We start from the raw sequence: 23,426 nt of genomic DNA on the forward strand, positions 1-23,426 counted from the left end.
TCCTACAAAGACGCCCTCATTCTTGCCAAATCTGCCTACCTCTCCAGCATCCTCACCAACCCCTGTCAAAACCCTAGAACCCTCTTCTCCATATTGAACAACCTCATCAAGCCTCGGACCATCACCCTCCCTACCTCTGCTCCTGATCTGTGCAACTCATTCCTTCACTTTTTCGCTGAAAAAATCAACATAATTGATCAGTCTCTATCCTCTGCAAACGACCTCCCAGTAACTACTCCAGCATCGGACATGGCCGCCCTTCCCCACCTCCCTCCTGACTTTACTCACCCTCCTCCACACTGCCTCCTCTCCCAGTTTAACTTGGTCACCACTCCTGAAATCTACAAACTCATCAGATCCTCCAAACCTACTACATGCTCACTTGACTACCTCCCTACTCCACTCCTAAAGTCCTGCCTCCCCGTCCTTTGCCCTTACCTCACTAACCTCTTCAACTCCTCACTGTCCCTTGGATCCGTCCCCTCTGCTTTCAAAACTGCCGCTGTCACCCCAATCCTCAAGAAACCTGGTCTTGATCCCTCTTCACTCAACAACTACCGCCCAATATCCAACCTCCCCTTTCTGTCTAAAACCCTGGAACGCATAGTCGCCTCACAACTACAAACCCATCTTCATGCCAATAATCAATATGAACCCCTCCAATCTGGTTTTCGCCCCCTCCACAGTACAGAAACCGCTCTCCTCAAAGTCCTCAATGACCTCCTCACCTCTGCTGACACTGGTTCCCTCAACATTCTTATCCTTCTCGACCTGAGTGCAGCTTTCGATACCGTGTGCCATAACACTCTGCTCACCAGACTTAAAAACCTCGGTATCAAAGGCACTGCACTCAGCTGGCTACGTTCCTACCTCTGCAACAGATCCCACTTCATCTCTCTCCATAACCACACCTCTGCCACAGCCACAGTCACCCAAGGCGTTCCCCAAGGCTCTGTACTCGGCCCCCTCCTCTTCATCATCTACATCCTTCCCCTTGGTCAGATATTTCGCCATTTCAACCTGAATTATCACTGCTATGCCGATGACACCCAGATCTACCTCAGCACTAAGTCCCCCCACAATCCTCCCCTCTCCCACATCAACTCCTGTCTGTCAGCTACTAAAATCTGGATGCAACAGAACTTCCTCAAACTCAACAGCAATAAAACAGAATTCCTCATCATTGGCTCCAAATCCACACTCTGCAAAACCAATAACCCCACTCTCACCATTGTCTCCCCATCTCCCCAGGCACGCAACCTTGGCGTGATTTTTGATTCAACGCTCTCCCTTGAGCCCCACATCCGTCAGGTCATTAAAACATCCTTCTTTCACCTCCGCAATGTTGCTAAAATCAGACCCTCACTCACACCCCCTGCTGCTGAAAGACTCATCCACGCCTTCATCTCCTCACGACTGGACTACTGCAACTCACTACTCCTTGGTATAAGCTCAACTTACATAAAAAGACTACAACTGGTCCAAAACGCAGCCGCCCGACTCATCACCCGCTCCAAATCCTGGCACCACATCACTCCAGTTTTAAAACAACTGCACTGGCTTCCCATTTCCCACCGGATCAAATACAAAATTCTGGTTCTTACCTACAAAGCCATCCACCACCTGGCCCCATCATACCTCACTGACCTCCTCTCCCCCTACCAACCCTCACGGTCCCTCAGATCCACCTCAGCCGGTCTCCTATTCATCCCCAAGTCCAAACTCTGCAGTTTTGGGGACAGAGCTTTCTCGAGGGCAGCTCCAAGGCTCTGGAACTCCCTTCCCCTTGAGATCCGCACCTCTGAGTCCCTTACCATCTTTCAGTCCCGCCTCAAGACCCATCTCTTCACCTCTGCCTATCCATATTAGCACCAGCTTTAAGTGAGGAAGATGCACTTTAACCCATAACGATTCTAAACCATCTGAGATAAACTCAGAGCACAGTGTTGCCGGAAAGTTATCTCTGATATATAATGCTATGCCACCCCCTTGTTTATTCCTGTCCCTTCTAAAAATATTATAGCCATCAATGGAAGTCTCTGTGTCAAGAAAAGTAGCATCCAGATGGGTCTCCAATACTGCCAAAATATGAATGGTGTTTTCTGTAATCAGATAATTAAGTTCAAATACCTTATTTCTGATGCTGCAGACATTCAAATGAGCCATAACAAGACCCTTTGAAACAGAAAGGAGATGCTTATCATCAATAGGCCTACTATCCATAATTATTATTTTTCTTTAATATCAGTTCAGTCTATATGAGCTCAAGTTAAGGAAACCAGAGAACTAGTCTCTCACTCCAGCTCTTGGCTCCAACTCCTGGCTGTTGGTACCTTTCCTATCCTTATGCTTTCGGGCAGGGGGATGAACAATAAGCTTGTCAGGTCGGATGTAGGCTATGTCACCTCTTTCTCTGGCAGCTTTCATGGCTGGAATGAGTTCCTTACGCTTTTGCCTGACGGCTTCAGTGTAGTCCTCATTCACATAGATGTTGGTGCCTTTCAAATCCTTAGTCTTTCCTAGAACAGTCATTTTATCTTTGTATCTGAGGAATTTGACCATGATAGGCCTAGGTCTCTTTCCAGAATATCCAGATGGATTGCCAGTCCTATATGTGCACGTTCAATCACCATCTGACTACTGTCCAGGTGAAGTTTCTCGATTTATCACATACTTGACTTTGTCCTCAGTCTCCTTCCAGCTTTCATTCTGGGCCTCAGGAATGCCATCCACAACAAGGTTATTCCTTCTTGTTTGACCCTCCAAGTAATCCGCTTTCTCAGTCATCTCTGCCAATTTCCCCTGCATTATTTTGGTTTCAGCACAAGCAATTGTTCTTTCCGACTCAGTTTTATCATTTTTTTTTTATTAGATCATCAATAAAGTAGAGAACCGTGATGCATTCATCTCCATATAAAGCTCGCACTGAAGTAAAAATCCACTGCACTCCCCCTCCTCGCCGGAGAAGGTCGCTGGCCGGGCCATGGGACTTACAGAAGCAAACGAGGAAGCAGAGGTTCCAGGTGGTTGAAGTGCTTGGCGTATCTCGTGTAACACATCGTGAATGGGAACTGGTTGCACTGGCGGTGAAGCGGCATCTTCTGCCAGATCCAATGGCTCTTGCATGTTGGTCCGGTCTTCTGTCAGGGAAGCGCAGGACACAGACAGGTAATGCACAATAGACTTTATTAAGAGCACGTAGTGGATAAGGCAGATGATAAACTGGAAGTAGTAGTGTAGGATTCGTAAAGTTCACTGATGGTCTTATCTGTATTGCGTGGTGGATGATGAACCGGTGAGCCAGGAACCGGACAGACGAGACGAGACACAGGATGAGACCAGGACCAGACGGGAACAGGAACAAGGATCGTAGATAGCTGAGAAGTGAGTGTGGATCTTAAGAGTGCTGGAGATGACTGAGTACAGGTGATGAGGGCAGGTGATGACAATTAGAAATCCGAGGATAGTGAGCAAGTGGGTGGAGTGAATGTGTCTGGAACTGGTGCTGACGAGGGTGTGTCCGTGACAGTTGCAAGCTCGCAACTATTAAACAAATTACACCTTTGTTATGAGTCAGCAGTGAGCGGCCGCTTAGGGTAAAATAGTTGCACTGCATCCTCTGACTGTTTCAGAACTGGTTAGTTTGTGATCATTCGCGACGTGACGTCTCAAAGCGGCACTGGGTCCTTAACCCCCAGAGGTCGACGGTATCGCCGGCGATACCAGCTCGCTTTTTTTTTATCAGTGTAAATGATACTCATAAATACTCTGTTGACTTTGATTTTCCATAGGAGTTCCATACATCAATCGATTCTGTTAAATGTGTATTATTTTTGTGTATACTCACAATAAAAACATAGTGTTGTGCTTTTCGACAAATAAAGAAAAATAAACACGAAGCGAGTTCTGCCTTCTCTCTGTCCGTGTAGTCCATTCTGAAACGCGTCCGAAAATGAACCATAACTCAGTGAATACTTCTCACACATACACGTGATATATGTCTTTATGAAGCTTGAAATCTCTTCTTTTAAATGAAGTAATTTATATATAAAAAAAATATTCTCATCTTGTGAAATCTGTATTAAAAGAGAGCGATTCCAGTCGACCTCATTAGAGCTAATTCAAATGTAATGTGACTCCGCCCACGGAGAGCGCACGCTATTCAAACGCAAATGGCTGAGGTAATCCGCGCAATCCTGTGAACGCCCCCCGTATCAGCTCGAGAAAACCAAAACACAAGTTTATTCAGAACATTACTTGCTTACACCGTCTCGCAGCGCTGTGAGGAATAATGAGGAATACGAGGAATACGAGCTGAGGAATACTAGTAAGTTTTTCCTTCTCGGGTTTCTGTTTATGAATGAATGAACGGCATAGATGCGCGCTGTTTACCACAGCTGGCAAAAAACAATATTACGTGACAGTTCTCCATTATGGACAAGCTCTAAAAAAAAAAACACTAAAAGACTTTCAAACTTTCACAGAGACCTCAAAACAGAAAGTACAAATCCTTTCTTTAAAACGAATTTCGTTTTGTATCAATTGTATCTTAATTTTAATAATTTTTTCATTAACAAATTTCCTGGATTTAAAGTAAATAAGCCTATCGTCAACGAATGATGATGTTTTAGCAAACTGTATTGCTATACTGAGCTATTTGTATAAGCAACGTAAACTGCAAATTAACATTAATATGCCCTAATATTTCATGAAAACAACTTTACAGTCAGGCGAAATATGAAAGACAACATTTTGTTTAGTAGATTTGGGTACAGTTTTTACTGTAGAATATACTGCCTCGTCAAATAAGCTTTTGTTTAGCAATTTCTATATATAAAATAGCCTAATATTTTTGTCAAAAATAAAGTCATCAACTAAGATGTTAGCTGTTCCAATGTTGGCTATATTCAAAGTAATGAATACATAGATAAAATGTAGGCCTATAATCTTTTATTTTTTTTTTACAAAGAAAGAGTACACTTGAAATATTGTTGAAATTGTAATTATTGTTGTAACTGTAACCTTTTTAATAAAATAGCAAAACATATGTACAAGATAGATGTAAGCAAAATCTTAAATGGTCAATATAAGTCTTCTTCTAAATATCTTTTGTCCTTGCATTGTGGCTCAGCCAGTTTCACACCTGTGTGAATGGCTCATCATTATGCAGAGTGGGTGGTAATTCAGGTGTAAACCACTCCTCGTTCACGCCCCCTCGCATATTGGCTTTCCAAGCAAAACCTGTTTTACATCAATTTAAATCAATGTATGGTTTTATTTGAACGATAAAGCAAGACTATTTTCACATAATTTTGAAGAAAAAACTATAGGCGACGACATCCATTGGTCAAAAGTCTTATTGACACATATTTACTATGTGTTTTGTGGCCTTATTTCAGAAATTTTAGTTTTTAGTTTTTTCAATATCCACGCATAAACATTATTCTCTCAAAAATGAAAACATGTACATACACGTGGCTCACATATTATGGTAGCCCTGTTTGTGCTTTATAGAGTGAATTTACACCTTTGCCATTAATATGTTTATAAGCAACTGAAAAAAGCACAAATGTCAGGGCATGTCAGAACATCTCAAGGGCCCAGAAAACCGCTCAGACTCCAGAGGGTTAATGAACAAATATTTGATGAAGGATGAATACAACCCCAAGAACACCATCCCAACCGTGAAGCATGGAGGTGGAAACATCAGTCTTTGGGGATGCTTTTCTGCAAAGGGGACAGGACTACTGCACCGTATTGAGGAGAGGATGGATGTGGCCATGTATCGCGAGATCTTGGCCAACAACCTCCTTCCCTCAGTAAGAGCATTGAAGATGGGTCGTGGCTGGGTCTTCCAGCATGACAACGACCCGAAACACACAGCCAGGGCAACTAAGGAGTGGCTCCGGAAGAAGCATCTCAAGGTCCTGGAGTGGCCTAGCCAGTCTCCAGACCTGAACCCAATAGAAAATCTTTGGAGGGAGCTGAAAGTCCGTATTGCCCAGCGACAGCCCCGAAACCTGAAGGATCTGGAGAAGGTCTGTATGGAGGAGTGGGCCAAAATCCCTGCTGCAGTTTGTGCAAACCTGGTTAAGAACTACAAGAAACGCATGATCTCTGTAATTGCAAACAAAGGTTTCTGTACCAAATATTAAGTTCTGCTTTTCTGATGTATCAAATACTTAAGTCATGCAATAAAATGCAAATTAATTACTTAAAAATCATACAATGGGATTTTCTGGATTTTTGTTTTAGATTCCGTCACTTACAGTTGAAGAGTACCTATGATAAAAATTACAGACTTCTACATGCTTTGTAAGGGGGAAAACCTGCAAAATCGGCAGTGTATCAAATACTTGTTCTCCCCACTGTATATATATATATATATATATATATATATATATATATATATATATACATATACTATATGAAAAACTCCTGCCTAGTTAACACTAAAGACAGACAAAAACGCTTGACAATGATTCACACACAGAGCGCTTGCTGAAGGCACAGAAGCTAGCGCGGTTATGATTCGGGGTGCTTTATAGTTTCCTGGTCGATGACTTCACCCTCCTATGACGTTTCGTCTCGCCATTGGACTGATTCCATACGTGCTTTATGACGCACTCACGCAGGGGCATTCCCGCAGCGTTTCGACGCAGCTCGAGTTCCCTTGAAAGGGAACTACAGGGAGACAGACGCACACTGAGGCCGATCAGAATTACCACCAGCACTACTGCAGAACTCCAGGCTCCTGCTGACAGTTTAACCATCGTTTTTTTTGCTCATTATAGTTGGGTATCGCAATGGATTGCAAATGGCCACATATCTGTCAAAGGCCATAATCATTAGAATAGTGTGGGATGCGGTTCCATATACATGTCCAAAAAAAAGCTTGCATAGCACACTCCACATATGTGATATAGCGCTCAGAGGGGTCTGTTAAGATATGACTCATCAAGTGTGGCAAAAAAACAGTTGCTCCTAATACATCATTCAGTGGCAAGTTGCAGTAAAGAATGTGCATAGGCTGATGTAACCTTTTATCCACTAAGATCTGAATCAAAATCCCAATGTTAGGTACTATAATAAATAAGTAAGCAAGCAAAAAAAGGATGAATGCAAGATGACTGGACAGATGTGTAACTTGTCCCTCCATTAAGAGTTCAGATGCAAAAGCCTCTAAGTGCCATCTGAAATTTTCTTCTAGAATGATCATTTTTATAAAGCTTGTATATTTAAGTTAAGTAATTTCACTTAAATGACAATTAATAGGTCATTTGCATTGCCTTTTCAAGTGAAATTACTGAACTTAAATATACAAGCTTGATAAAAATGATCATTCTAGAAGAAAATTTCAGATGGCACTTAGAGGCTTTTGCATCTGAACTCTTCATATATATGTATATATATATATATATATATATATATATATATATATATATATATATATATATATATATATATATATATATATATATTTATTTATTTTTTCATGCCAGTCATTCTTGGAATGCAGGTATGAAATATTTGATAGCTGTTGATAACGAAAAATAAATTCACCACTGAATTGTTTACCCCACTCATATATGTATACTTACCAAGATGACTAATAGATAAAAAGTTGTCACTTCAGTTTAATATACTGCATAGTGGCACACTACTGTTACATTCCCTTTAACTTGGTAATCATGAGATTCAAAAGTAAAACCATCATGTGTTTCAGAATAGTTGGCTTGACCATTTTATATGTGTGTCACACAAAAACTGTATTGTTGTCTTTCCCCAATAGTGTAAATCAATTCTTTTTTTGCTGTGATTGGTGGCTACTAATCAGGTTTGCTCGTACTATATTGTGCTATTAAAAATGTTAAGGGATCCAAGCACCGAAGGAGCTGGAATCCTATTTTGCTTGTACTGATTAATATCTTCTTCTTTATTTCTCTATCTTAAAAGAGTATGGGCATCAGAGAACATAAATCGTTTAGATTCCAAACGTTGCAGGATGGTCCCAAATGTGCACAGCTACATAGGCACACAGCCGTTCAACACTAGGTGGCTCTGTAATGGTTTGAAACAAAATTCTTTATTCTCCTAAAGTCAAGTCATATAGTATGTATTTATTTCCATGTACATTTTTTATCTTAAAAACCTATTTTCCGAATTCCTCCTATTGGCCAAGGGTGTCCAATCCTGCTCCTGGAGGGCCACTGTCCTACAAAGTTCTCTTTCGAAAGGGAACTCGCACTGCTTCAATTGATGCTAAGGGGAACGCCTCAGGTGTGACAGGTGTCTGAAATCACAATCAAATCACGGTAATCCTACTGACCAGCGACAGCCCATGAATCATTAACGTGTAATCTGGAAGTATATAAGGGCACCTTGCAAACATGATAATCATCTTTTCATCTTCAGGGACTGTTCTGTCTGTAAAGCGCTTGAGAATTATGGTAAGAAAAAATGAAATGCACTGAGAAGAAGCAAAGCTTATTTTTAAGATGAAAAAATGCGGTTTTACAGATACTAGACACGTGACTTTCAAATGAAAGATTGGTATCAAAGAGCACACCCAGGTTCCAAACCGACAACGAGGACTTGACAGGCAGCCATCAAGTGTTAGACAGTATTCTAGGTTATTACGTGAGGATGTTTTTTGTCCAATAATTAGAATGTCGATTTAGATGATTTAACGAGTTTAGAAAATTCTTCCTCTAGACGGTTGCATAGTTATAATTTTCTCCCTGATATTATGCTAGGTCTCACTGTATGCCTGTCTCGCTGCAGATCTAAAATTGAAAACCCTTTCTGTGTCAATGCCTCACTTTATAAATTGTCCTGTGAAAATGTGTTATTAATAACATATTTGGAATTGTTTATCAGTGACATTAATGTTTATAACATGTCAGAATTGTTGCTGTATGTATAATCAGCAAAAACAAAGCACTCAATAGTAAAGCCATAAAAACATGTAGCAGTCACATAGCTGTTTATTTAATAATGTGTGTTTCTTGTGCCATCATGATATTCTCCATCATTTCCTGAATTCTCTGAAAACAGGAACCTAGCTAGAATAATGTTCACACATTGTACCACCAGGACTAAATCCCATTGTATATGGTTTACAGACCAAATAAATAAGACCAGCAATAAATATTTCTTACCTTATGAAACTATTTTGCATTAATAATATTTATGAATATATATTTTTAAATATATTACTATATTAACTATCTATCACTTTGATTTTCATTATTTTGTTCGTTACATGCATTTGGTTGCTTAATGAGAGAATTTGTTTTTACATAACCATCACCACATGGAATTCTGGAGATAAGTGTCTGAAGGAAAAAAAATCCACAAAAGTAAAAGTTGCTTGAATTCACAATTGACATGTTGTAGCATATGCTTGTCTATTTGAAACGTTCACAAGGTCAAGGGTCAGACAATCATTCGTACAGTTCCATAAAAACAATGCATTATGTTGCATTTCCTTTTAAAGATATTGACCATTGGCTGCTTTATTTACCTTTAAATGCAGAATAAATGACATGGATAAATGACAACAATACCAAGCTGTACCTTATTAATGTGTCAGAGGTATGTTGTATCTATTGCTTAATTTAAAGAAAAAACTGCTATTTATCCTCCTGACACCCAGAATTTATTTTGTTTTTTGAAAATATATATTTAATTCATGTTATGCTATGTCCACTGTAGTGGACACCAGGACTCAGTTCTTAAAAAAAAAAAAATCAATTACAATAAATGATATCTATAGGCAAAAACGTAATCGGTTACTAACGTAAACTTGGTTCCCTGAGATAACAGGAACGAGTACTGTGTTGCTAGACACACTGGGAAAACAAATTTATATTCACAGGACCAAGTTAGTTGCGCAGCACAGCTCTATGAAAACAGCAGGGTTGGAGGTGGGGCGGTACTGTCCAAGGCATTTTCTTATAGCCCTTTTCCTCACCGCCGTCAATAGTGGGGAGGGCTGGAGGCTGAAGTGCGAATGCGCGCCGAGTAGGGGCGAGTAGCCCCACCCTTTTCGGTGGGCTTTAGCTCCATAGGTTCCTGCAGCTCCGCTGCACATCCATTGGTTCGTGCAACTCAGAATTACTGGATAAACAGGGCTTGAATAGACAGAGTTAACAAGGGTAATGACATACAGGTGTAAGTAATGAGACCATAATGAGTCCAGGTAATGGGTTATATAAAGTGTAGTTCATGATGGGAAACCCAAGAAGATGGGAGGAGTGCCCGTCTAGTGGAAATCCAACGTGATCTCATGAGAATACGTTTGTATTTTTACGTAAAGTGTAGTTCTACCATACGTACATGTATTTACGTTTTATACACACAGAAACGTATAATACTGACGTATTTACAGCACTAAAACGTATAATATTTACGTATTGACAGCACAAAAACGTAATTTATTTACGTATAAACAACTTTACCGACGTACAAATTTGTACGTATTCCTTAACTTATGCATATTAAAATCGTGGCATTAATGTTTTCACTCTATTGCATTCAATTGTCTTATCAATAAAATTTTCAGTTTCGGAGGATTAGCCTACATGGTGTTAAACAAGAATACACTTTAAAACCTTAAAATACCTTCTTCAATCGTTTAAACATTTTGTAATATTTGGTTTATTTACCGTGAGACACAAAAGGCGTTTTCTCCTATAGACCCATAATACACTAAAACACAGCATAAATTCACAAAAGACATCCATTTTATTAGTTTGATGTAATCCAAATAGATAGAATCCATACGTTTGCAAGAAACAGATCCAAATCCAGTGATCTTCATCTCCATTTCTCAGCAGAGACCGCAAACGTCAAATCCCGCGGGACCCGCGCTCGTAGTGAATTCAAATTCAAAAATTGCGCCCGAAGCGTTACTACATGTTTTACGGCAGTGATATCAAACGCTCATTGGCTCTCGCATGCTTCGTCACAGATTGCAACATGCCGTGTTTAAGTTGGTGTGCTACATTTGAAACAGAGAAGCGCGCGCGCCTTCACAGAGCGAACAGCGAACTGAAACCGGATTAACATTTTCATGGATTAATAAATTAAATTCTGCTCTGTAACGTTACCTCATACAAAACTATTATATACTGCCAGAGAGGACTGCGACATATCGTCATGTGAACGACTTTTGGTACCGGTTTTGACATTTTCTCAATAAATAAATTATTGTGATTATACGTGTCTGTCTGTTGTTTTTCTTTATAATTGTAACATTAGCCTAACGTTACGTAGTTTTAAGAAATTGTTAGGTTTAGGGGTAGGGGTAGGATTAGTGGCTCAAACTATCTTTTAATGCTATATTGTTAATAAAATGGGTATGTTTAGGTGTGGGAGTAGGGTTGAGGGATCATCTTACATTTATAATCTATAAAATGGTAAAAGGGAAATTATACAGATATCTTTATGATATGAAATATTCGTAAATAGTTTACGTTTTTTAGCTGAAAAAAACGTAATAATGTTACGTTTAAACGTTGCAGATACGTCCATATTATACGTTTCAGCATATATCAAAACGTACAAATAAGTACGTTTTCTATCTTTGAAAATTACGTATTAATACCTACGTATTAACAATGAGACCAGGCTGGGAAATCAAGTGTCATGCTGAAGTAAGAAGAAGATTCAATTGTGAGTAAACAATGAAGTTTATTTAACTCAAAATAGAGAGCGAGAAGAAACAGGGGGGTATTCCAGAAAGCAGGTTATGTGACATACCCGGGTAAGTTTAAGGGTAAGTTAGTGGATAACCTCAACTTTCGGTTCCAAAAACGGAGGTAACTTTCTGGGTATGTATGTAACCATAGGAACTTACTCTCTGAAGATAACCTGCTCGGTAGCAGGTTATGTTCCAGGGTTAGTTAGTTTCAGAAGGTTCCCTATCAAGGCTACGGAACTTCGACATTACGGATGTCGTATATGGGAACTCCTCTCATCCTTCACTTCCGCTGAAATCTTATAGGCTAACGCCAGCAGAGCTGGCCAATTGACGCAAAATATGCAAATACTGAACCCCGTTGCAGTATAAAGCAAGTGCAGCGTCAATTCCATTCAGAATCTCTCTCTTCACGCTCAAATCGTGTGCTAGAAAGCTGATACTACAACTCTTGGATTATTCGCCGTCGTCGAAGGTGCGCCAGAGATACTACACTGTCTCCTGCATCTGATGGCGACTGTTTGCAACCTGTGCAGGGGCTCCATCGTGCCCCCGGATACGCACCTGTTTTGTGTTGCGTGCATGGGGCTGGCCCACGCTGAGTCAGCCCTCAGAGATGAAGGGTCCTGCGACCACTGCGCAGACATGTCCCTGCGAGCTCTCAAGGCCAGGCAGGACGAAGCTCGCGCAGCAGCGGGGATTGGGCCTACCGCCGCCTCTGAGCCGCTGGTAGCCCCCCCCAACCGCGGAGTCGAGGTTCGACCTCCGGTGAGCTTCCCCGACCCCTCCTTTCACCCCCCCCGTGAGGTCGCTGACTTCGTGTCCTTCGGGGCGAGTGAGGAAGAGGACTCCATGTCTCTGTCTGCCTCCGAGAACGACTGGGGTGCGGAGCAGGCCGCACCGCTGGCGGCCGCGGAGCAAGAGACCCCGGCGGACCTGCAGAACGAGCTCTTTCGCATCCTCTCTAAGGCCGCCGAGGAATTGGAGCTCTCGTGGAAGGCTCCCGATGAGCCGTCGAAGAGCAAACTCGATGCGTGGTTCCTCCAATCGAGGGTTCGGACCGCAGCCTGCCGTCACGAGCTTGCAGATTCACGGCCCACCAAGCTAACAAAGCCTACGGTGCGGCGGGGGAGGCGGTATCTGCGCTACACGCAATGGCTGTGCTACAAGTGCTGCAGGCTAAGCAGCTGAAATCCCTGGATGGCGCCGCCTCTATCGACGCTGACGCCATTCAGGATCTTCGTTCGGCCACGGACCTCGCGCTCCTGGCCACGAAGCGTTCGGCCCAGGCAATTGGCCGTTCGATGGGGTTCTTGGTGGTCCTCCACAGACACCTGTGGCTCACCCTGTCGGACGTGCAGGAGGCTGACAGGAAAACGCTGTTGAACGCACCTATCTCCCCTGCAGGCCTGTTCGGAGACGCCGTCGAGAAGGTCACCAGTGGCAGGGAGCGGGTAGCAAGAGGACGGCTCGGAGGAGCCCGCGCAGAAAACCCGCCACGTAAAACCTTTCCACCGGTGAAAATTTTGCCCATGGTGTTGTGCAAAATCAGGGAGGAGAAGGCGGCGGTGACTCTGGTAGCCCCGTACTGGCCGAATCAGCCTTGGTTTGCGGATTTAATAGAGTTACTGGCAGGGCAGCCTTGGGAGATTCCGCTCAGGAAGGACTTGCTGTCTCAGGCGAGCGGATCGATCTGGCATCCCAGCCCCGGGCTGTGGAGCTTACATGTGTGGCCGCTGCAGGGTCGCTGAGCGGGCTGGATGCGCTGCATTCGCGAGCTTTGAATACCATCGCGGAAGCGCGAGCCCCGTCCACTAGGTGCCTGTATGCTCTGGAATGGGGTGTTTTCTCAAAATGGTGTCAGGATGTCGATATAGACCCAGCGAGCTGCTCTGTGTCGGATATTCTACGCTTCCTTCAGTACAGGTTGGATGAAGGGAGCCTACCATCCACTCTGAAGGTATATGTGGCCGCTATTGCCGCGTTTCACACCCCTGGTGCCAGGTTTTACAAATTGGATTTGCCCTCTGTAGCGTCTTGAGTGCTTTCAGTGAGTTGATTGCAGCTTTGAGAGAGCTGCTCTGCGCTTTGCTCATGAGTTGTTCTATGTGCTATTTGTGTGTGTTTTTAGACTGTGTCACCGCAATGCGTTGACCTTCTCTTACTGTTGTTGCCCTGTTGCTCAAAACAGTGCTAACTTTCCCCGGTTATACTGCTCGGGATATGCAAATTCTGGCAGTGTGTTGTGAGCTTGTGATTGGTTCCTTTGGACCTATCGGAGGTTAGAGGTTTGCCATTGGTCAATCTCGGCCTATCAGATGCTCGCATGCTAGGGGGGCGGTCTTGGTATTGGGTTCTGTTGTCAGTGGTTTGTTATGCTGCCACGGCGGGATTCTATACAGTTCCCATATACGACATCCGTAATGTCGAAGTTCCGTAGCCTTGATAGGGAACGTCTCCGGTTACTTTCGTAACCTCGGTTCCCTGAAAGGCAGCCGCCGTGTTCGCTTGATTTTAAGCGTTTTTTGTTCGATTCTGAATGGAATTGATGCTGCACTTGCTTTATACTGCAACGGGGTTCAGTATTTGCATATTTTGCGTCAATTGGATGAGAGGAGTTCCCATATACGACATCTGTAATGTCTCGTTCCTTGCCTTTCAGGGAACCGAGGTTACGAAAGTAACCGGAGACGTTACTGAGCATGGTGTGCCCTTTTGATGACGATCCTGTGGACGTGGAGGCACAAATTATATGAGGTTTTTTTCGCCGGGAGAGAGTTATAAGACCGCGAATTGATGTATTTTCATTTCCTAATGATTATTTGAAAGAGCGTTATCGATTTTCAAAAGATTCGTTAATTTATTTAACACATCTCTTGAGATCACATATTGCAAATGTCACAAACCGCGGGTCTGCGCTTAGAACAGAGAACATTCTGTGCATATCACTTCGGTTTTTCGCGTCAGGGCATTTTTTGTACAATGTGGGCGATGCAGAGCATGTGGGAAAGGCAAAACGTTTTGCAACTGTAGAGCCGTTCGCACAGTATGTCTGGCACTTAAACGATTCTTACACACGTTTGTACAGTTCCCTGGCCATAAACCTCTGCGTGTTTGTGGCAGGTTTGTCCTTTGTAGTAAAATCTATGACGCATATTAAATATGTAGTCATACAATTTATATCTATACATGTATTCATCCTGCACACACACACACACACACACTTTAAACTTCATATGACTTTCTATTTCAGGATTTCCAAATGTAATTGGGTGCATTGATGGCACACACATTCCTATTAAAGCTCCTTCAGTAAATGAGGGAGACTATGTTAATAGGAAATCTATTCATAGTATCAATGTGCAGGTAACAATTTCATTTTGTGTTCCTAATTTTTTGTCTTGTTAAAATCATTAAACTCATTACTTTTTCCCACTAACTATAGGTAATATGTGAGGCAACCCACATCATTACTAATGTGGAGGCAAAATGGCCAGGATCTGTGCATGATGCCAGAATTTTCCGCAAGTCATCATTATGTCAGTCATTTCAGGAGGGTATGGTTTGCTGTATACAATTTTCTTTTTTTTTCTTTTTTTTACTATATTTGTATTGTACACTTGAATCATTACAGGACAGTACAATGGTTACTTGCTGGGGGACAGAGGATACCCTTGTCTGCCCTATTTAATGACACCCTACCCTGAACCTGATCCCGGACCACAGACCCGCTTTAACCTGGCTCACAGCCGAACACGGGCCAAGGTGGAGATGACCATAGGGATCCTGAAGTCTAGGTTTCAGTGTCTGCGTGGGCTCCGGGTCAGTCCAGAGAGGGCATGCGACATCATAGTGGCTTGTGTTGTGCTTCACAACATTGCCACTATAAGAGGAGAGAGCCACCCTCCTTGGATTGAGGAAGATGGCCCAGAGGAACCCCAACAGGGTTCCCTTTCAAGGGAACTCGCGTTGCGTCGAGTTTGACGCTATGGGAACGCTTTGCGTGATGACGTCTTGAAGCACATGTAAAATCAGTCCAATGGTGTGGCGGAACGTCAGAGGCGGGTGACGTCACGTACCAGGAAGCTATAAAAGCCGGCCCGAAACAGAAAACGAAAGCTTTCTGAGTCTTCAGTTGCGCTCTGTGTGAAATCTGTCTGTATATTTGGTGTTGTCTGTCTATATCATATATATATATATTCAGTATGGCAAGCGAGCAGCAGTTTAGAGTGTGTGTCCATCCCTGCCCGCGTTATTTAACGGGAGGTGACACACACACTCTTTGTGTTGTTTGTTTGGGAGAGGAGCATGCCCAGTCAGCACTCGAGGGTGGTGACTGTGTGCATTGCTGTGCGCTTCCATTGCGTACGCTCCGATCCCGCTTGGCTCGGTTCAATCCCGACCACGCTCCCCAGGGCTCGGGTCCCGCCGCTGCCGAGGCACGGCGTCGATCTCAGACCTGGGGTTCACAGATGGATTTATCAGTGGATGTTGAGACGGGCTCTGCCTTATCTCAGCATCCGTCTGATAGATCCAGTGCCTCTTATCAGGGTGTGGAAGCACGCGCTGCGGTTTCTTTCCCCCCGATAGAGGTACCAGTACTGCAACTATCCAGCTCTGAGGAGTTGGATGTTGTGAGTATTGTAGCTGAGTCTGAGGATTCGCCACCTCAGTCTCATGCGTTTGAGGAACTGCTCGATGTCATTACTAGAGCTGTTGACAGACTGTCTATTGAGTGGCCAGAAGATAGGCAGGACGTTCGTTCGAAAAGTAAGCTCGACGAACGCTTCCTGCCATCTCGTGCGCAGCCCCAGCGCAGGAGCCTGCCGTTTTTCCCCGATCTCCACACCGAGGTGTCGAGATCGTGGGCGAAACCAGTGTCATATCGAGTGTATACTGCACAAACATCACACTATTCATCCATTCACAATTATAAAGAGCATGGTTATGGGGAGATGCCGAAGGTGGAAGAGACGCTCGCGAGCTATCTCTCTCCAGCAACGGCATCTTCTCTGAAGGCTCCTGCACTTCCATCCAAGCCAGTAAAAGTTACTTCTTCCCTGGTTCATAAAGCTTATGCCGCCGCCGGTCAAGCTGCAGCGTGTTTACATACAATGTCCATAATGCAGGCTTACCAGGCTGAGTTATTGGGTGATTTTGAGGAGGGCGGGGGTATTAGTGCTGATACGGTGTCTGAACTGCGTAGAGCCACGGATTTGTCTCTCAGGGCCACCAAGGAGACGGCTAAATCCATCGGCCGCTCTATGGCAGCCCTGGTGGCCACTGAGAGGCATCTGTGGCTCAACTTAAGTGACATAAAGGACAAAGAAAAACATGTTCTTTTAGATGCACCAGTATCCACGCAAGGGTTATTTGGAGACGCAGTTAATAGTGCTGTAGCGAAGTCACAAGAAGCTTCAAAACAGGCAGCTGCACTTCAGAAACTTCTGCCCCGCCGTTCTTTCTATGAGGCTGCTTAGCGGGAGCAGCCTCACTCCTCTAAAAAGAGCGCTGAGCACCGCGCCACTCAGAAACAGAGCATTTCCTCCCGTGCTCCCCCACAAAAATCTCGGGGACACGGAGGGCGCTCTCAAACCCAGCAGTCTTCGAGGGGTAAAACGGATCTGCGGACCGTTATTACCGCCAAGAAGGCTGCTGGGAAAAAGTCCTGATGTCTGAGGGCTCAGGACAAATGAGGGTAGTCCCCCCGAAGCAGAGCGGTTAACACCTCTTTTCACGGTGCCCGTCTCTCTTCGGTGCCCTCAGGGGACCGTTCTGCCAACCCTGCCGCCTCCGGCGTTACAGGGCGCAGCGGTCTCCGGCGAGCACATATCTCAAGGTCCACCCGGAAACGTAGTGGCCTCGGGATGCCCGCCCCCTCTGAGGAGGGTGCTAGAGCAGTCTGTTTGGTCGTTCCCTGCCGGTGCGCCGTTACAGGGCGACGAACCGACTGCTCAACAGCAGGAGAAAAATACGGTGCCGTCTCTCTTCGGTGCCCTCAGGGGACCGTTCTGCCAACCCTGCCGCCTCCGGTGTTACAGGGCGCAGCGGTCTCCGGCGAGCACATATCTCAAGGTCCACCCGGAAACGTAGTGGCCTCGGGATGCCCGCCCCCTCTGAGGAGGGTGCTAGAGCAGTCTGTTTGGTCGTTCCCTGCCAGCAGTCTGTTTGGTCGTTCCCTACTCAACAGCAACAAAATCCAGAAACCAGTCTCGAGAGACTGGTACCTCTAGTAGAATCTTTGACAGCGTGGAAGCTACTGTCAAATGTTTCTCGTTGGGTCCTGCAGACCGTGGAAAAAGGGTATTAGATACAATTCTAGTAACGCCCACCGCGGTTTATGGGGGTCCTGCCCACAATGGTGGGCCCCGAGCAGGTTCTGGTTATGGAACAGGAAGTAAACACTCTGTTAGAGAAAGGGGCCATAGAATATGTACCTCCCTCCAACAGGGAAACCGGGTTTTACAGCCGGTACTTCATAGTTCCAAAGTAGGACGGGGGATTGCGTCCCATTTTAGGTCTTCGAGTTGTCATGCAGCTCAAGTTCAAAATGTTAACATTGAGACAATCGTGCCACAGATTAGTCCGAGGACTGGTTTGTCACGATAGACCTCAAGGACGCATATTTCCATCCGTCCGTGTCATTGGAAGTTCCTGAGGTTTGCTTTCGGGGGCAAAGCATACCAATATCGAGTTCTTCCATTCGGCCTGGCTTTATCACCCCGCACTTTCACCAAATGCGTGGATGCAGCTCTGGCGCCTCTGCGCCTCCGGGGTATTCGCATCACGAACTACATCGACGATTGGTTGATTTTAGCTCAGTCGCATTAGATGGCGGTTCAACATCGAGATGTTGTTCTCGCCCATATGAAAGAGTTGGGGTTACGGCTGAACGCCAAGAAGAGTGTGCTTCTCTATTTTAGAGGACCACTTTTTTAGGCGTGGTTTGGGATTCAGTGTCGATGCAGGCGCGCCTGTCATCGCCACGCTTCGATCCTGGCAGCTGTGAGAAGTGTAAAGCTAGGCCAGCTACTCACTGTCAAACAGTTCCAGAGACTGTTGGGTCTCATGGCAGCAGCTTCCAACGGGATACCTTTTGGACTGCTGCACATGAGGCCCCTGCAGTGGTGGCTCAGGACCAGAGGGTTTTTCCCCGAGGGGCAACCCATTTCGCACAATCAAGGTCACGCGGTGATGCCTACGTGCCTTGGTTATGTGGAAGAAACCTTGGTTCCTGTCCCAGGGCCCAGTGCTGGGAGCTCCTTGTCGTCGCAAACTGCTAACGACGGATGCTTCCCTCACGGGTTGGGGAGCGATCCTGAGGGTCGCTCATCTCAAGGTCTGTGGGAAGACCATCATCGTTCCTGGCATTCTATAGCCTAGAGATGTTAGCTGTCTTCCGGGCTCTGAGGAGCTTTATCACAGGTCTCAGGGGACACCATGTGTAGTACATACGGACAACACGTCGGTAGTCGCCTATATCAAGGGGGTCTGCGCTGGCACGCCATATCCTCTTGTGGTCCCAGGGGAAGTTGCTGTCACTCAAGGCAGCCTACATCCCCGGGGTCCAGAATATAGGAGCAGACACTCTGTCGAGACAGGGGCCGAGGCCCGGGGAATGGTGGCTCCACCCCCGAGGTGGTGGAGCTGATATGGAAATTTTAAGTGGATCTGTTTGCGTCTCGAGAGACGTCTCACTGTCCACTTTGGTTCTCCCTCACGCATCCAGCTCCTCTGGGACTGGATGCTATGGTACAGACGTGGCCGAGGCTACGTCTGTACGCCTTTCCCCCAGTTGCTCTGCTCCCGGGAGTTCTGGAACCGGGTTTGCCTGCTTCTTATAGCCCCGCGCTGGCCGGGCAGAGTATGGTTTCCCGATCTTGTGTCCCTCCTCGACGGGCCTCCTCTGGAGCTACCCGTCAGGAGGGACCTTCTGTCCCAAGCAGGGGGCTCGATTTTTCACCCCCGACCAGAACTGTGGAACCTGTGGGCTTGGCCTCTGAGGGGGCCCAGCTCATAGAGTCAGGTCTCTCAACTGAGGTTGTTGAGACCATTCTACAGTCCAGAGCTCCCTCCATGAGGAAACTTTATGCCCTGAACTGGAGAGTATTCACCTCTTTGTGTAGTGACCGTCGGTTGGATCCAGTCAACTGCCCAATTGGTACAGTTCTGGAGTTCCTGCAAGAGCGGTTCACTGCAGGTCTGACCCCGTCCACTTTAAAGGTTTATGTGGCGGCCGTAGGTGCTTACCACAGTCCTTTGGGTGGAATGTCTGTGGGGAAAGACCCCTTTGGTATCTCGTTTCCCTCGTGGCACTTGGAGGTCCTCCTCCCTTTCGAAATCGGACCAGGAGGCGAATAATTTGCTTTGCCCTGTTCGGGCGTTAGACGCGTATGTCCACAGAGCTGCCCTGTGGCGTAAAAGTGACATTTGCTCCCCTAACAAGGGAGGTCCAGTGTCTAAGCAAAGGATGAGCAGTGGGTGGTTGAGACTATCTCACTTGCTTATGAGGCGGCTGGACAGCCTTCTCCTTTGGCTGTCCGGTCGCACTCTACGAGGAGTATGGCGGCCTCTAAGGCCCTTATATCAGGAGTTTCGTTACAGGACGTTTGTGATGCGGCAGGCTGGTCCTCACCGCACACTTTCGTCAGGTTCTACTCTCTGGATCTAGACTCTGCTCCAGGGTCTCATGTTTTGTCTTCCTAGTGCTGCTCACCAGATTTCACACAGGACAGACATTTGTAGCTATGGAGGCGTTGGTATAGACGTTCCCATAGCGTCAAACTCGACGCAACGCGAGTTCCCTTGAAAGGGAACGCCTCGGTTACGACTGTAACCTCGATTCCCTGAAGAGGGAACGAGCGTTGCGTCACCTTGCCATATCTCCTTCATGCCTGTCAACACGACTTCAGACTTTACGAAGCTTTCGTTTTCTGTTTCGGGCCGGCTTTTATAGCTTCCTGGTACGTGACGTCACCCGCCTCTGACGTTCCGCCACACCATTGGACTGATTTTACATGTGCTTCAAGACGTCATCACGCAAAGCGTTCCCATAGCGTCAAACTCGACGCAACGCTCGTTCCCTCTTCAGGGAACCGAGGTTACAGTCGTAACCGAGGCGTTTTGCACACAACAGAGATGGAAGACTATTGAGAGACAGGATTTGTCAAAATTACTTTTATTAAAATGTTTGCACTGGTCTGCTCTGCAGTTCATTTCTTGATTTCCTGCAAAACAATGAAAGTAAAAATGAAATAAAATGTTTGTTTTTTTTGTTTTTTTGTTTTACAATGCTTTATATACACAACACTTTTAACATGCAACAGATTAATCAGAAGTTCTCACCTTAAGGCGATGCTCCAGTAATTCAATTTCAAGTTTTGCTTTTTTAATTTGAAGCTGTATAAGGTCCATCTCCATGTCACTTTTTCTTATTTGTTTTTGAAGATGGACCTTATACAGCTTCTTTGCTGGCAACTAGGAAGGCAAAAAAAGTTAAATAAATGAGATTCTGTCAGACAATAAAAGTAAAATATGGACAACTGCACTCAAATTCTTACTCCGGTTAGATTGTGCATTGAGGTTGAAGGACCTTCATCTGTGGGCAAATCCCCAGGTATGTACTGTGAAAGGACAATGACAGTTTGTTACTCTAATGTAAAAAGGGGGCATGCATTATAATGGTGTGCATCATACCTCAGTGGATCTACCAGCATTGTCCACTTCTGTCACAGCAGATGTGGTCTCTTCATCGTCATCTTCATCCTTCAGTGGAAATATGCAAGTATACATTATCTGGCAAAAATAAACATAAAAAAATATCTAAAAGCAACTAAAGGTACCTGACAACAAAACACTTACAGCTGTGACAGACTATGTTCTTTCTGTAGGGTCCAATAATACAATCCCTCTGTCAGTATCTATAAGAAAATACAACCCATACAATTCTCAATATTATCAAAGAGAAACCAATAATGCAGGAAAAAATATCAAAGCAATATAACTAAGACCACAGTAGCCTATACATCATATGTAGTTAAATAAAGTAAGCCTGCATAAAAACCTTAAGCATGTTCAAAAAGCCTTTATAAGTGACAGAGAGTAATTTATTAAGTCATAATGAGAACAAATCACAGTGGCAAACTTACATTTCACCATGTTACTTGTGGTGCATGGTGTGTGTGATGAAGTGCCCCCTGGAATGCCAGCAACCACTGGTCGCCCTTTATTAAGGGACAGAGCCAGCTCCTCAGATGGGGTGAGGGGAGGTGGTGGTGGGCCCCTGCCAGTTAGACGGGCTTCAGCCTTCTTTCTATTAGCTACATGACAGAAAGAATATACTAAATTGTGTTTAATAAATAGTTCAGTAATTGTGTAATCAAATATTACCTTTTTGCAGAATGTTTTTGTGTTTCATTTTGACTTGGCTCAAAGTTCTTCTGGCTCCAGAAGGATTACACCTTATTAAATAAGAAACCATATATTCCTAGTCAATATACACTGGTATTTTAATCTAAAGAAATGAATGGCAGGAAAAGTAAATGCTTTCGTAGTGATTTAACAGTCAAAAGGATGCGGAAGGGGTGTTTAATTATTGTGCACTATAATAAAAGGGGAGGCAATATCAAATTTGCAATTTAATACACTCACGCATTTACTCTGTCCGTTATTTTTTGCCAAGCCAACTCTCTTTCTTTAGCCCATGCAGCCGTATTGCTTTTTTTCATTATTATTGGCTTGAATTCTTCGTATGCGTGCATTAAAACCTCCAACTCCGCCTCAGTAAAGTATGCCGCTCTCTTTTTTCGTTGTCATTTTCCATTTTGACTCGTGAAATCGGCGATCCATTGAAAACGCATTTATGCACGCGCATTAACTCTGGGTAACCAGTAGGAGGTTGATTAAACTAACTCTTAGGTGTTTTGGAACCGACATACTCATGGTATGCGGGTTTGGGGTAAATCAACCCAGAGGTTATGATTTACCAAATGGTAAGTTAACCAAGCTTTCTGGAATACCCCTCAGGTCAGATGTAGAAGGTACAGGTATAAGTCTTTCTAGGTAGCGCAGGGACGTAGAATGGGCAACCCAATCCTCTGTGGAAGGTGAAGGAGCGATCAGATCCACACAAATCCAGGCATGAAACTAAGGAAGCTCCAATAATCCAAAACTGAAACACAGGTAACTCAGAATAGCCAGGAGACAAGACACGACACCGGAAAACATCCACAACGATCTGACAAACACAAGACGAATGGCAATGAATATAATTAGGCACGCCTGATCGGTTGCAGCTGGCACTGATGATCAAAATCAGTAGTGATTAGCGGCCACACCCACAGTGAATTCACTGGGGAATTAATAGATATGAAACTATGGGATATATAATCCATTATAACTTAAGTGGATAAAATTATGTTCATTGTGTGTTATAAATCATCATACTTTTAATAGTTACAACTATTAAACTATTACAAATAGATAAGTATTATTATTGTTGTTATGATTATTCATGAGATACAACATATTATAAGGTTGTTTATAAGGCATTATGCATGCATTTTAATGCATCAAGAATACCCTTATGATGCATTACAAATGCAGGCTTCATCTGGTTTTATAATGCATTGTACTCTTACCACAAATAGGTAAGTATTATAATGTATTGTAACTGTTGTTATGATTATTTATCAGATGTAAGGCATTATGTAAGGAATAATGC

The sequence above is a fragment of the Abramis brama genome (genome assembly GCF_963993115.1).
Source record: "Abramis brama genome assembly, chromosome: 15".
Taxonomy (NCBI): domain Eukaryota; kingdom Metazoa; phylum Chordata; class Actinopteri; order Cypriniformes; family Leuciscidae; genus Abramis; species Abramis brama.